Genomic DNA, 13,495 nt, shown 5'->3' on the forward strand with positions numbered 1-13,495 from the left:
CACAAGAGACCCTGCATAGCCAAGACAATCCTAAGCAAAATAAACAAACCCATAGGCATCACACTGCCAGACTTCAAACTATACTACAAGGCTACAGTAATCAAAACAGCATGGTACTGGTACAAGAACCAAGACACAGACCAATGGAACAGAACAGAGACCCCAGAAGAAACACCACACATCTACAACCATCTGATCTTTGACAAACCGAGTAAAAACAAGCAATGGGAAAGGACTCCATGTTTAATAAATAGTGTTGGGAAAACTGGCTAGCACTGTGCAGAAAGCAGAAACTGGACCCCTACCTGTCACCTTACACTAAAATTAACTCCGGATGGATCAAAGATTTAAATGTAAAGCCTAACACCATAAAAACACTAGAAGAAAACATAGGCGAAACCATCCAGGACATAGGCATAGGCAAGGACTTCATGACTAAAATACCAAAAGCAATGGCAATAAAAGCCAGGGTAGACAAATGGGATCTAATTAAACTCCAGAGCTTCTGTACAGCAAAAGAAACCATCATTAGAGTGAATCAGCAACCAACAGAATGGAAAAAATTTTTGTAATCTACCGATCTGACAAAGGGCTAATATCCAGAATCTATGAAAAACTAAAACAGATATACAAGAAAAAACAGACAACCCCATTCAAAAGTGGATGAAGAATATAAACAGACACTTTTCAAAAGAGGACATATATGAGGCCAACACACATATGGAAAAATGCTCATCATCACTGGTCATTAGAGAAATGCAAATCAAAACCACACTGAGATATCATCTCATGCCACTAAGAATGGCAATAATTTAAAAAATCGGGAGAGAACACATGCTGGAGAGGATGTGGAGAAATAGGAACACTTTTACACAGTTTATGGGAGTATAAACTAGTTCAACCATTGTGGAAGACAGTGTGGCGATTTCTCAAGAATCTAGAAATAGAAATTCCATTTGACCCAGCAATCCCACTATTGAGTATATGCCCAAAGAACTATAAATTGTTTTACTATAAAGACACAAACACATGTATGTTCATTGCAGCCCTGTGTACAATAGCAAAGAACTGTAACCAACCCAAATGCCTATCAATGATAGACTGGACAAAGAAAATGTGGTACATATACACCATGGAATACTATGCAGCCATAAAAAATGATAAGTTCATGTCCTTGGTAGCAACTTGGATGAATCTGAAAACCATCGTTCTCAGCAAACAGACCCAAGAACAGAAAGCCAAGCACCTCATGTTCTCACTCATAGGTGGGTGTTGAACAATGAGGACACACAGACTCAGGGAGAGGAGCATCACACACAGGGGACACTTGGGGGGTAGGGGAGAGACAAGGGGGGTGGGAAGGAAGGGGAATGTGGGGAGGGTTAACATGAGGAGAAATGCCAGATATAGTATGCCCCTAAAGTAAAATAAATAAATTTTAAAAATTTAAATATTCATTATAAATTAATAATTTATAATTGTTTCCATTTATTGGGTACAAAGTAATGTTATGATTTATGAATACATTGTGAAATAATTAAATCAAGCTAATTCACATATTCATTAACTCAAATGTTTGCCTTTTTTGTGGTGAGAACATTTTAAATTTGCCCTCGTAGCAATTTTGAAATGTACAACACACTATTATTAACTATATTTATCACTCTGGGCAATAGTTCTTAAAAAAATTTTGTGTTCTTTCTGCTTGAGACTACTCTTGGCCCAAAATCTCTCCATTCTTCTCAGCCCCAGCCTCTATAACCAACCCTCTACTCTGTATTTCTATGAGGTTGTTTTAAATTCCACGTATGGGTTAGAGCATGTGTTGTCATGGTGTACCTGGCTTATTTTACATAGCATTATGTTCTCCAATTACATTGTAAACCAAAAAGTATCTGAGACAGGTCTTAATCAATGTGTAAGTTTATTTTTTCAAGCTTAAGGACAATTTCTAGAAGGAATAAAGACAGAATCACAGAAATAGTCCGTTGTCAGTGCCTTTCTCCAAAGATTATTTTGAGGGCTTCAATATTTAAAGGAGAATGTGGGCTGGAGAATGAAGAGGGAGGATATGGTAAAACACATGTTGTAAGACAAAAGGAGCAGGCAGGGGAATAGTGAATTATGCATTTGTCTTCCACTCATTAAATAGGCACTTTATGTAACAGAAAGTGAACATAGAGAAGCTGTGTGTGGAGATACTTAACCTTTTATCTATAACTACCTTCTTAGGAACAAAAGGAAAGGAAGTTACTTGCAAGACTCAGTTTCAGCTTAATTTTTTTTTCTTTTGGCATAGTGAATTGGGGTGCCATCTTTTTATTTTCTTTTCACAGTACCCATGTTGTCCCAAATGACAGACTTTTCTTCTTTTTAAAGGCTGAATAGTATTTCATTGTGTTTAATTTCATATTTTCTTTTCCCATTTATCTGTTCTTGGACATATGACTACTATGAATAGTGCTGCAATGAACATAGGACTGTAACTATCTCTTCAACAAACTTATTTCAAATCTTTTGGGTAAATGCCCAGACATGTGATTGCTGGAGCATATGATAATCCTATTTTTATTTTTTTGAGGAACCTCTATACGGTGTTCTGTAATGATTGTACTAATTTACAAGCTAACCAACAGTGTGTAAGAGTTCCCAGGAAGAGAGATCCAAGATGGCCGATTACTAGCAGCTCAGGATTGTAGCTCCCAGTGAAAGCACAGAGAACAAGAGGAAGCCACACTTTCAGACAAATTTTTGTTGCTCACGGACCAGGAGATTCCCAGCATAGGAGCCCCACTGGTCACCAGCGCGACTTTTGTGGCCAGCACGGCAGTTTTGCTGGTGCCTAGGCACGACAGTTCTCAGTGCAGAGTAAATGGGACTGCGTCCCCTTTTGGTTAATGTTTGGAGTTCCAGGAAGGCAGAGTTGCCCATTTGGCTGATTGAAAAAGGGACTCTAGAAGGAAGCCAGGCCAGAGATTCCTGGGCAGAAAAGCACCACGAATCGTAATGCCTCTGTTTTAGCCTGTGCAGTGGTTGCTCAGATTTCAGCGCTGGGAATCAACAAGTTCGACATCCACTCAGAGACCTAATTTGAAAGTCAGTAATTACAAAGACAACAGGTGGATAAATTTACAATGATGGGAAGAAACCAGCGTAAAAAGGCTGAGAACACACAAAATCAGAATGCCTCTCCCTCTACAGGGGATAACAGTTCCTCATCAACAAGGGAACAAGGCCTGATGGAGTTTCGCTCTTGTTACCCAGGCTGGAGTGCAATGGCGCAATCTAGGCTCACCGCAACCTCCGCCTCCTGGGTTCACACAATTCTCCTGCCTCAGACTCCTGAGTAGCTGGGATTACAGGCATGTGCCACCATGCCCAGCTAATTTTTTGTATTTATAGTAGAGACGGGTTTCACCATGTTGACCAGGATGGTCTCGATTTCTTGACCTAGTGATCCACCCACCTCGGCCTCCCAAAGTGCTGGGATTACAGGCTTGAGCCGCCGCACCCGGGCTGGCTTGGTTCTCTTTCTTACCTAAAAATGTCTTTCCGCCAATGATATGGCACTTCAAAATAAGGTTCATTTTTCTATTTCATTGCTGTCCCATTTGCTTCCTTATTTTTTCGTTTGTTTTCCTTTTTTCTTTGCCTGCAAGTAACTATAGCATTCATTATGTGCCCTCCTATTTATTCATAATCTCTTCCATGAGATCCAATCCTATGTTTCAAATTTTCTAGTGGACTATTTTATTGTTTATTATTGTGTTCAGTTCTCTAAAACTGTAAATCCTTCTTTGCTTTTCAATATTCTCTATCAGCAAACTTACAGACTCTTAATCTTGAAATCTTAGAACAATTTTCTATTAATGCTTCATATATAACTTACCGAATCATATTGATTGCATGTCCTACCTTTGTACTTCCTATGCCATAAGCTTAACTTAGATATTAATAATAGCTGTCTTTCAGATTACTCTTTTTTTTTCTTTTTGAGATTCTTGTTTATCTCATTCTATACCTTGGTACATTAATTTTATTCTTATGATATTCTCAAAAATATAGAAGTTAAGAAATAAGAAAGATGAATAATGTCTGGCCTCTACCAAGGTCCCAGCACATCCTAATATTTTGCAACATTTGTTTTAGCTTTGTTTTTGATTTTAAAATAAATACATTTAAAATAAATTTGAAGTCTTCTATGTCCTTTTATTCCTCTCCCTCATCTCAGATGTAAAACCTGTTCCGAAGTTGGTGTTTATATTTCATCTTCATGTTTTCTCCTATTACTCTGTGTGTGTATCTCTCTCTAAAGAATACATCTATATGGTGATTTTTTGGGATATTTCCAACCTATAATTAAATAATATGACATCATTTTAAAATTAGTTTTCATGACTCCTTAGTTTTGAATTTGTGGCAATTCCCCACTCTTTACTTGCCTTTCATGATGTTGAAACATTTTTAGACTTGTGGGCAGTTATTTATTAGAATGTCCTGCAATTTGGATTTTTCTGATGTTTACTTGGAATTAGACTGAGACACAACATTTTTGGTGAGAATCCCACTGAAGAATTCTGCTCTTATCAGTGAGCAGGAGATTTATGATTTCAATTTGTCTTATTAATGGTGATGTTAGCTTGATTGCTTGATTAAAGAAGTGTCTGTGAAATTTCTAACTATAAAACTACAATAGTCACCTAGTAACAAAAATTTCTTAAGAGGAGACCGTATTAGACTGTGTAAACATCCTATTTCTCCTCTCACTCACTATATTTAATATTCATCAGTTAATCTTGCTTGCAACAATTATTTTACTGGTTTTCAAATAGTGACTTTCTATTTCCTAATTTCTTCTGAATTAAATTAGAATTCTTCTGATAGGACAGGCTATCATTTCTCTCCCATACTTTATTCAGTTATTTATGTTTACTGGTATGGGCTCATGGATATTGAATATTTATTGTGTCACATAAGCATAATTTAATATCATTTATACTGTTTCTATTTTATTGATTTGGTTATTTGGAGCTCTTTCAAGTCAGTTCTTGAGTTTCAGCTAACTGAATTTCAGTTTTCAATTTAGAAATAAAATGCCCTCATCCTGTTTTGCTTTTATTTTTTAAATTACTCTTACTAAACCTCTATTATTTTTCCTTGCTCTACAGACTCACCAATACTTGCCATTATCAAATCTAAAAACATTCACTATTCTAATATGAAATGATATTTCATTGTTGCTGGATTTGTTTCTCTGAAATATAGTGAGGTGAAATGTGCTTTTTATATGGATTTGCCATTTTTTAATTTTCTATACATTCGCTGCCTTGATATATTTTCCATTTTTTTCTATTGTATTATTAGTCTTTTAATTTTTGTTTTGTAAGTATGCTTTACATTTTTGGATAAAAAATGTGTTAGTGTATTAAAATTGGATGTATTCAGATAAGAAAACACACTATAAAATGACTCAGTTATACTATTTATACTTTATATATTTATTTGTCTTCTATGCAAAAAGTCTGGAATCAGTACTGATGAACTGGTATGGTGGCTTCAGATAAATGAGAAATCTAAGCTTCCCTTTTTTACTCCGTTATCCCCCTCCATCATCAGGAATATTTTATGGTTTAAGATGGTTATTAGAATTCCAGCTATCAAAGTCATTTTCTGGGAATTAGAGCAATTTGGAAACAAAAGCCAGAAACTCTTAAAGTAGAATTCATAGTAATATCTTAAAACTTATTCTTATATTTTATTTATGAGAACTTAATTAAATAGTTACCATTAGATGCAACGGAGCCTGGAAACAGCTTTTACTTTGAGTGGTAATGTACCCACTAAAAATCAGAGGTTTTACATTAAAGTGTAAACTATAGATACTGGGCTATACAACTAACAGTCTCTTTCACAATTAGTTGTATGCTCGGTCAATTACCTAACTTACCCATAAGAAACTACCTGAAAGCTTAGCATGCTTAGCGTCCCAATAATAAAACACTAATCATAAATGGGATTACCAATAATGGAACACCAGTCATAAACGGGTTTAACAATTTATACCTCGTGTTTCACTTTTCTAGGAGACATTAGGTTAATTTTTTTCATTCAATAAGGGCAACAAAATATCATTCTAAAGTAAATTTGGAAGACCATACATACATAGTTTTGAGCAATTGACTCTTGTAGGTTGATTGCTAAAATGGTTGTAATTGAGTTGAATCAAATATATGTGTATGTATATACACACACACACACACACACACACACATATATATAACACATACAGCAGAATTGCATGTTTGCAAGTTGTCAGAGAATATGAAATAAAACATTTCTTTTATATTATTTATGCTATGTCTTTTAGAAGTTATTATAATCATCCCCTAAGGAAAAAAGAACGATACCAAAAAGGATTAGGTATAGAATCACTCCTTTATGTGTCAAGTACAGCTTACATTGAAACTCCTAGGAGAAGTATGGCTAGGATTTGTGAAATATGTAATTTGAAGTTAGTCAAATGACTTTAGTGACATTTCACAATGTCATTTTCAACAGGCTCAAGAAAAGCGATTATTAACTGCTAGAGTAGGTATCAATGAATTGTTTCGTATGCTAGTATATTTATTCTTTAAAGTGTAAATCTTTAAGGGCTGGCAAAAAACAACAACAACAAAACGTTTTTTTTTCTTGTTTTGCTTCAACTGGCTTGGTATATTGTACATTTCAGAAGTGAAAGCTTTTAGGAAAGGTTAGAGAGGCATTTATCTGGTAGAGTCACATCTTCAAATACCCCTGAATTTTGGGGGGTATTTTTCCAAGATGACATATTTTTTCTCTACATGTATATTTCTTTTCCATGTGCTTTTATTTTCTTCCCTTAACTGTCTACTACTTAGTGAACTTAATGTCAAAAAATCAATTGTATGTATCTCAGATATGACACATTTCACAGAATTGACAAGACTGGAAATGAACCTGTGATGAGTCTGATAGAGAGAAAGCTATGATATCCATTGCCACCCCCCACCATTAAAAGCAAAATAACAACAACAACAACAACAAACGAACAAATACGAAGGAGCACGATAGAAGTAATAATTTATTCCATTACAGCAGTTAATAAAAAACTTCCAAAAAATAGTTTTGAACTTACTTTAGAATCACTTTCAGAGTGCAGGTACTTAGTTACTCATCAAATTGAGTGATGTCTATACCTCTTCTCTTGTAGTGCTTACTACACATTCCTGTACAACACAGCTGGCAATCTGGATTGGACACTGCTGATCAAAACTTTGCTGATTATGCTAGTTGCACTTTCCAATGAAAAGGCTTACTATCCATCCTGTTGTCCAATAAAAACTTTACTTTTTAATATGTTTGCTGGATTTTATCTTTCATCTTTCGTTCTCTTTCTTTCTTTCTTTCTTTCTTTCTTTCTTTCTTTCTTTCTTTCTTTCTTTCTTTCTTTCTCTTTCTTTCTTTTTCTCTTTGTTTCTTTCTTCTTTCCTACCCTCCTTCCTCCCTCCCTCCCTCCCTCCCTCCCTCCCTCCCTTCCTTCCTTCCTTCCTTCTTTCCTTCCTTCCTCCCTGACCCACCCACCCCCTGCCCCCACTTTCTTTCTTTCTTATGGAGTCACACTCTGTTGCCTAGCCTGGAGTGCAGTGGTACAATCTCAGCTCACTTCAACCTCCACCTCCAGGTTTCAAGCCATTCTCCTGTCTCAGTCTCCTGAGTAGCTGGGATTACAGACATGCACCACCATGCCCGGCTAATTTTTTGTACTTTTAGTAGAGATTGGGTTTCCCCATGTTAGCCATGATGGTCTCCATCTCCTGATCTTGTGATCTGGCTGCCTCGAACTCTCCAAGTGCTAGGATTACAGGCATGAGCCACTATGCCTGGCCGATTTTTCTTTTTAAAAAATTACCAGTAGTAACCAAAAATATTGCACAATAACAAATATGATGCATAACTTCTCGAAAAAAGTTTGCTTTTTCCTTTTGTTTCAGACATGATTGGTCAAATTCAAATTTTCAGTCCAATTTGAAAACCTTTATGCCATGCATTACTGTTTAATTACTATAATACATATTTACTACATGATTTATAAACTTTAATGTCAAGGGCTTCAGTCACATAATACATGATGAGTCTAAAGCACTCAAAAAATGAATCTTGTTAAAACTGAGGAAATATGGCACTGTAAAAATTAGTAAAGTCATTTTACAATTTTACAGTAGGGAACTGATTTAAAGTTTTTATAAATCCTAGTGAAGGAAAACATTTTGAGCTAATCAAATTAGCTGTTTAAGTTGCCGAAGCAACTTAATTGAAACTAAATCAATTAATTTGCATAAATCACACTGTAAAATGTTTCTCTTGAAATCAATTTAGCTGTCATTTGTATAAAGAATAAGCACCTGATGATATTAAAAAGACCAGGCCTCAGAAAGTCATAACAATATTATGGAACATTTGTAAATGTGTCATTACTTAATTAGATTTAATATTTTAATGGTTTGTAAAATTTAACATTATTTATTTGGGGGAAACTTGCCTCCAGTCATTTCTGAGGAGATACAGGTTTATGAAGTATTTTATTTACCAAATAACTAAGTAGATTTACTCTACGGTATTAAACCCATGCTAGGTGGCTTTTTAGACTGCTATCAATGTATTTGTTCATGAGATAAATCTTTTCCTTACTTCATTATACATGACTTACTCTTCAAAAATGTTTGGCTTTTTCCTAGGAAGATATGCATGGGTATTTAAAAAAAAAACATAAAAAATGATAATATATTTATGCATTTTTTTTGTTAGACTACAGTCTATGTGTGTATATATATATTATTTTTCCCTCTTTTTTCCTTTTTAATCTGGATAGTTTTACTTCCTTTTCTTCTTTTTTTATTTTTTCTGAATACAATGAACATCTTTTTTTTTATCATTATAAGTTCTGTGATGCATGTGCAGATTGTACAGGTTTGTTACATAAGTATACACATGCCATGGTGGTGGTTTGCTGCATCCATTGCCCCATCATCTACATTAGGTATTTCTCCTAATGCTATCCCTCCCCAATCCCCCCACCCTCTGCTATTCCTCTCCTAGTCCCCTACCCCCCAGGCCCCAGTGTGTGATGTTCCTTTCCCTGTGTCCATGTGTTCTCATTGTTCAATACCCACTTATGAGTGAGAATATGCAATGCTTGGTTTTCTGTTCTTGTGTAGTTTGCTGAGAATGATGGCTTCCAGTTTCATCCATGTCCCTGCAAAGAACATGAACTCATCCTTTTTTAATGGCTGCATAATATTCCATGGTGTATATGTGCCACATTTTCTTTATTCAGTCTATCCTTGATGGGCATTTGGGTTGATTCCAAGTTTTTGCTATTGTGAACAGTGAACATTAAATATTATTTATATAAATCTAAATATTACTTCATTGTTTAAGCCACATGAATTTATTTTGCCTTTTAGTCTATTTTTACCCAGATATCACCCAGAAATGACTTGTATATTACCCTATGCACATGAAAAAGAGGAGTTGAAATCATTAAAATAATCTTTTATTGGATATCCTTTCCTTAATTCTATCTCATCCTTTTTACTTTTTTTATTACAAAAATAAAACTACTTACATAAGGCAAATATATAATAAAGAATAATAATAAACACCATGCCATTTCCCCTTATGGGAAAACCATTATTAATATCTTTGAAGCACTGAGGACTTCCCAATCCATTTGCCTTGTCCCATTCTCAAAGATAGCTACTGCTAGGAATTTTGTTTATGATTTACTGTATTTATCCATATTTAAACAATACTCATGCTTGTCTCTGAACTATAAATGGTTTGCTGTTACATGTTTTTTCTCTCTATATATATATGCACACACATGGAATTTATTCATTTACTCATTCGATAAATATCCATTGAGTACACATTATGTGCAAACTGTCAGTGTCAGTATTTATTACAGTAAAAATTATACAATTAAGCAGAAGAGAATCTGTGTGAGTGGCTAAATGTCCACAAATGGAAAAACTGATACAAAAGAACAAAAGTGTAACACAACTAAAACATTTAGTTAAGGTGTCAGGGATAGCCTCACCGAAAAAGTGACTTTTGCTTAAATACCTAAAGGAAGTGAGTGAATTAGTCATGCAGATAGAAATACAACATAGAAAATGCAAAGTCCCTGAGGTGACAGAGAGATGTTAAAAAGAAGTATGTGGCTAGAGACTGAGCCAGGCAGTGAGAGGGCCTGAGGACACAGGATCAGAAAGGTAACATTAACCAGATCATGTGGGGCCTGGTAAACATTTGGCCTTTATCTGGAAGATTTTGGAGGACTTTGAGCAGAGGAGAGACATGATGAATTCTACGTTGTAAGATCACTCTGTTCATGTGCTAAGAATAGATTACAAGGATTTAGGCAAAGAAAAAAAAAAGCCCAATTAGGAGGCTATGAGAGAGTCAAGACAAGAAATAGTGTCAGCATAGACCAGGAAGATGACAATCCTGGTACTGAAATGGGGTAGAATTGCAGCCATCTTTTGAAATTAGAGCCAACAGAATTGCTGATGGAGATCAGGGGTGATAGAAAGGATTCAAGGCCTGAAAAGGAGGAAAAAGTGGTATCTATCTTAATGTTTATCTGCTATAGGAGGGACTTGCAGTGCTAAGAATGAAATATTTATTAGCCATCAATAAAAATATGCCAAATAGGCAATTGGTGGTTACATTTGAAGGTCAGGCAAAGCATTTAGACTAGAGAAATAAATTTGGAAGTCATCAGCATATAAATGATCTTTATTAAATTGTATTGATCTAGGTGTTTGAAATAATGACTCTTCATGTTAACACTTCTTTAGAATCATATGATAAATTTTGAATTTTAAAAATACAGTTGACGTCTAGAAATTTTGCAAGTATAATTTGTATTTATCTTTTAACAGATTGCTGTTTGTAAATATATGTGGGAAATGATTTTATTTCTTATATTATTATTGCTTAGTTTGATTGAATTTAATGATTTTATTTGTGGTCATTTTCCATGATGGTTATACAAATTTACAATCTCTGATAAATTTACAGTATTAAGATTATTGATGGAAATTTATTTTCAGAATTTTCTAGTCAGTTGAGTATTAAATGGAATCAAATTCTAGCTTGCTTTGTATTGCTCTGATTATTGAGTATGAGCATTTTAATAGTAATAACGATAATAATAATATGTATTTGCTGAACTCTGATGTTCCAGCTTTCTTCTGTGTGAATTGACCCCATCTATTTTATTACTGTCCATGTTTTAGATACTACTATTAATCTACACATTAGAAAAAGAAAAAGGAACACAGAATTTCTCCAATGTTGTACAGTAAAAACCTGGTGGAGCCAAGACTTAAACCCTAGCAGTATTACATCATGAACACACTGTCAACCACTCTGAATAACCACTTCTCTCATTGCCTGTCCAAATCTTTACTTCTTTGTTTATTTTGATAATTTGTGATTGTGCAGTAAAATTCCCATTCTTACTTTTTGGTAATTTTAAAGCTTAAATGCTTTTCAATTTTCATAAAATAACAAAATTTGTTGTATTCTCAACATACTCATTCTTTTTTGGTTTTCTTTCTGGAAATTTTCTATTTTTTGCCTCTAGTCTATGCAACTTTTTTTCCTGTCTTTTGTGTTCGGGTTCTGTTTTCTTACTCTTCAGATATATCTTTTTAACAAGAATATAGTTGAATTTTAAAAATATCTGGCTAACTAATATTTGTTTCAACTTAAATGTTATATTATTGTACTGCCATTAATTTTGATAATTCATTTATTTGAATTATTTTCATACATAATTTTATTTTATAACTTTGTTTTAATTCTAGTGCCTGTTTTCCCTTTCTTTGCTTTCATTTGGATTCATTTTTAATTTTTTTTCTTATTATTGCTTCTCTCTTAATTTGGAATTTAAATAATTTGTTATTTTGTTAGTTATTAAGAAAATTTAATATTTTGTCTGAAATTTAGGAGTTAATAAACATAGTTACTTTTTCCAAAAAACTGAAGTAATTATTTAACTTAAAATCTTTTTCATAATTTACATTTTTTTCAGTCTTTTAATTCATTCTTTTATTTTTAACTTCACAAGTTAAATGTTATTGTTTTGTACAATTTTCTTTACTTACTTTAACATTTCCTTTTTATATGAGATTATCTGAGAATATTTTTATTTTTTCTTGGTTATCTTCTTTAGAGTTTACTTCAATAAATAACTGCTCATTGTTGCTTTATTTCCTGAAATGTCTTCATTTAACCTTTGTCTTTAAATATTTGCTTATCTGGGCATAGAATTCTATGTGGAAATGCATTTTATCTGAGCTGCATAGGCCATTCTATTCCATTCTGGATTTTATTGTCATTGAAAAGTTGACTACTGATTAGTTTTTCTAAATTTTCATTCCTTTGTGGGAAATCCTCTTTCATCTATAGCAATCTTGAAGATCTTTACTTTTTTTATTATACTGTAGGTATATCATGATTACATGTAAATTTATTTTTCTTAATCTGCTTTTTACTCATTAGACACTGACTACCAATATTGTGTATCAAATTAAAAAATTGTCAAACGCTTTCCTCATTTTGATTGTCTCTTTTAAATTTTATCTATTATCCACTTTTGCAACTAAAATTAGATATACTTATTTTTCTGATTTTTATAAATTTTACTTCACTTTTTTTTTTAAGCAGAGTTTCACTCTGTCACCCAGGCTGTAGTGCAGTGGTGCGATTTCAGTTCACTACAACCTCCATCACCTGGGTTCAAGCGATTCTCCTACCTCAGCCTCTTGAGTAGCTGGGATTACAGGCACCCACCACCATGCCTACGTAGTTTTTGTATTTTTAGTAGAGACAGGGTTTTACCATGTTGGCCAGACCGGTCTCAAACTCTTGACCTCAAGTGATCCATCCGCCTCTGCCTCCCAAAGTGCTGGGATTACAGGCATGAGCCACTGTACCCAGCCTATGTATTTCATTTCTTAATCTCTGTTTTAAAATTTATATCTCTTTGTTTTCACATGACATTGCATAGACAGATTTTCAGATCTGTCTTTACTAACTTTTTTTTTTTTGAGACGGAGTTTCGCTCTTGCTACCCAGGCTGGAGTGCAAGTGTGAGATCTCCGCTCACCGCAAACTCCACCTCCTGGATTCAGGCAATTCTCCTGCCTCAGCCTCCTGAGTTGTTGGGTTACAGGCATGCGCCACTGTGCCCAGCCAATTTTTTGTACTTTTAGTAGAGACGGGGTTTCACCATGTTGACCAAGATAGTCTCATCTCTTGACCTCGTGATCCACCCGCTGCGGCCTCCCAAAGTGCTGGGATTACAGGCTTGAGCCACCGCGCCCGGCCTACTAACTTTTTTTATACCTTGTCTGTCTGCTGTTTAATACATCATCCATTGAATGTTTTTCTTCAACCGTTA

The 13,495-nt window shown here is 34.4% G+C and overlaps 1 long non-coding RNA gene across 1 annotated transcript in view; it reads left to right on the plus strand.

The window, feature by feature from the left end:
- The window catches only part of LOC118152096 (uncharacterized), a 60,916-nt gene extending 53,563 nt beyond the window's left edge, over positions 1 to 7,353 (plus strand). The window contains exon 4 of the long non-coding RNA XR_008479911.2: positions 7,232 to 7,353. This is a non-coding gene — a long non-coding RNA (uncharacterized LOC118152096). The remainder of the gene's footprint in view (positions 1 to 7,231) is intronic.
- The last annotated feature ends 6,142 nt before the right edge of the window (positions 7,354 to 13,495 follow it).

Source organism: Callithrix jacchus, chromosome 3, assembly GCF_049354715.1.
Source record: "Callithrix jacchus isolate 240 chromosome 3, calJac240_pri, whole genome shotgun sequence".
Classification (NCBI taxonomy): domain Eukaryota; kingdom Metazoa; phylum Chordata; class Mammalia; order Primates; family Cebidae; genus Callithrix; species Callithrix jacchus.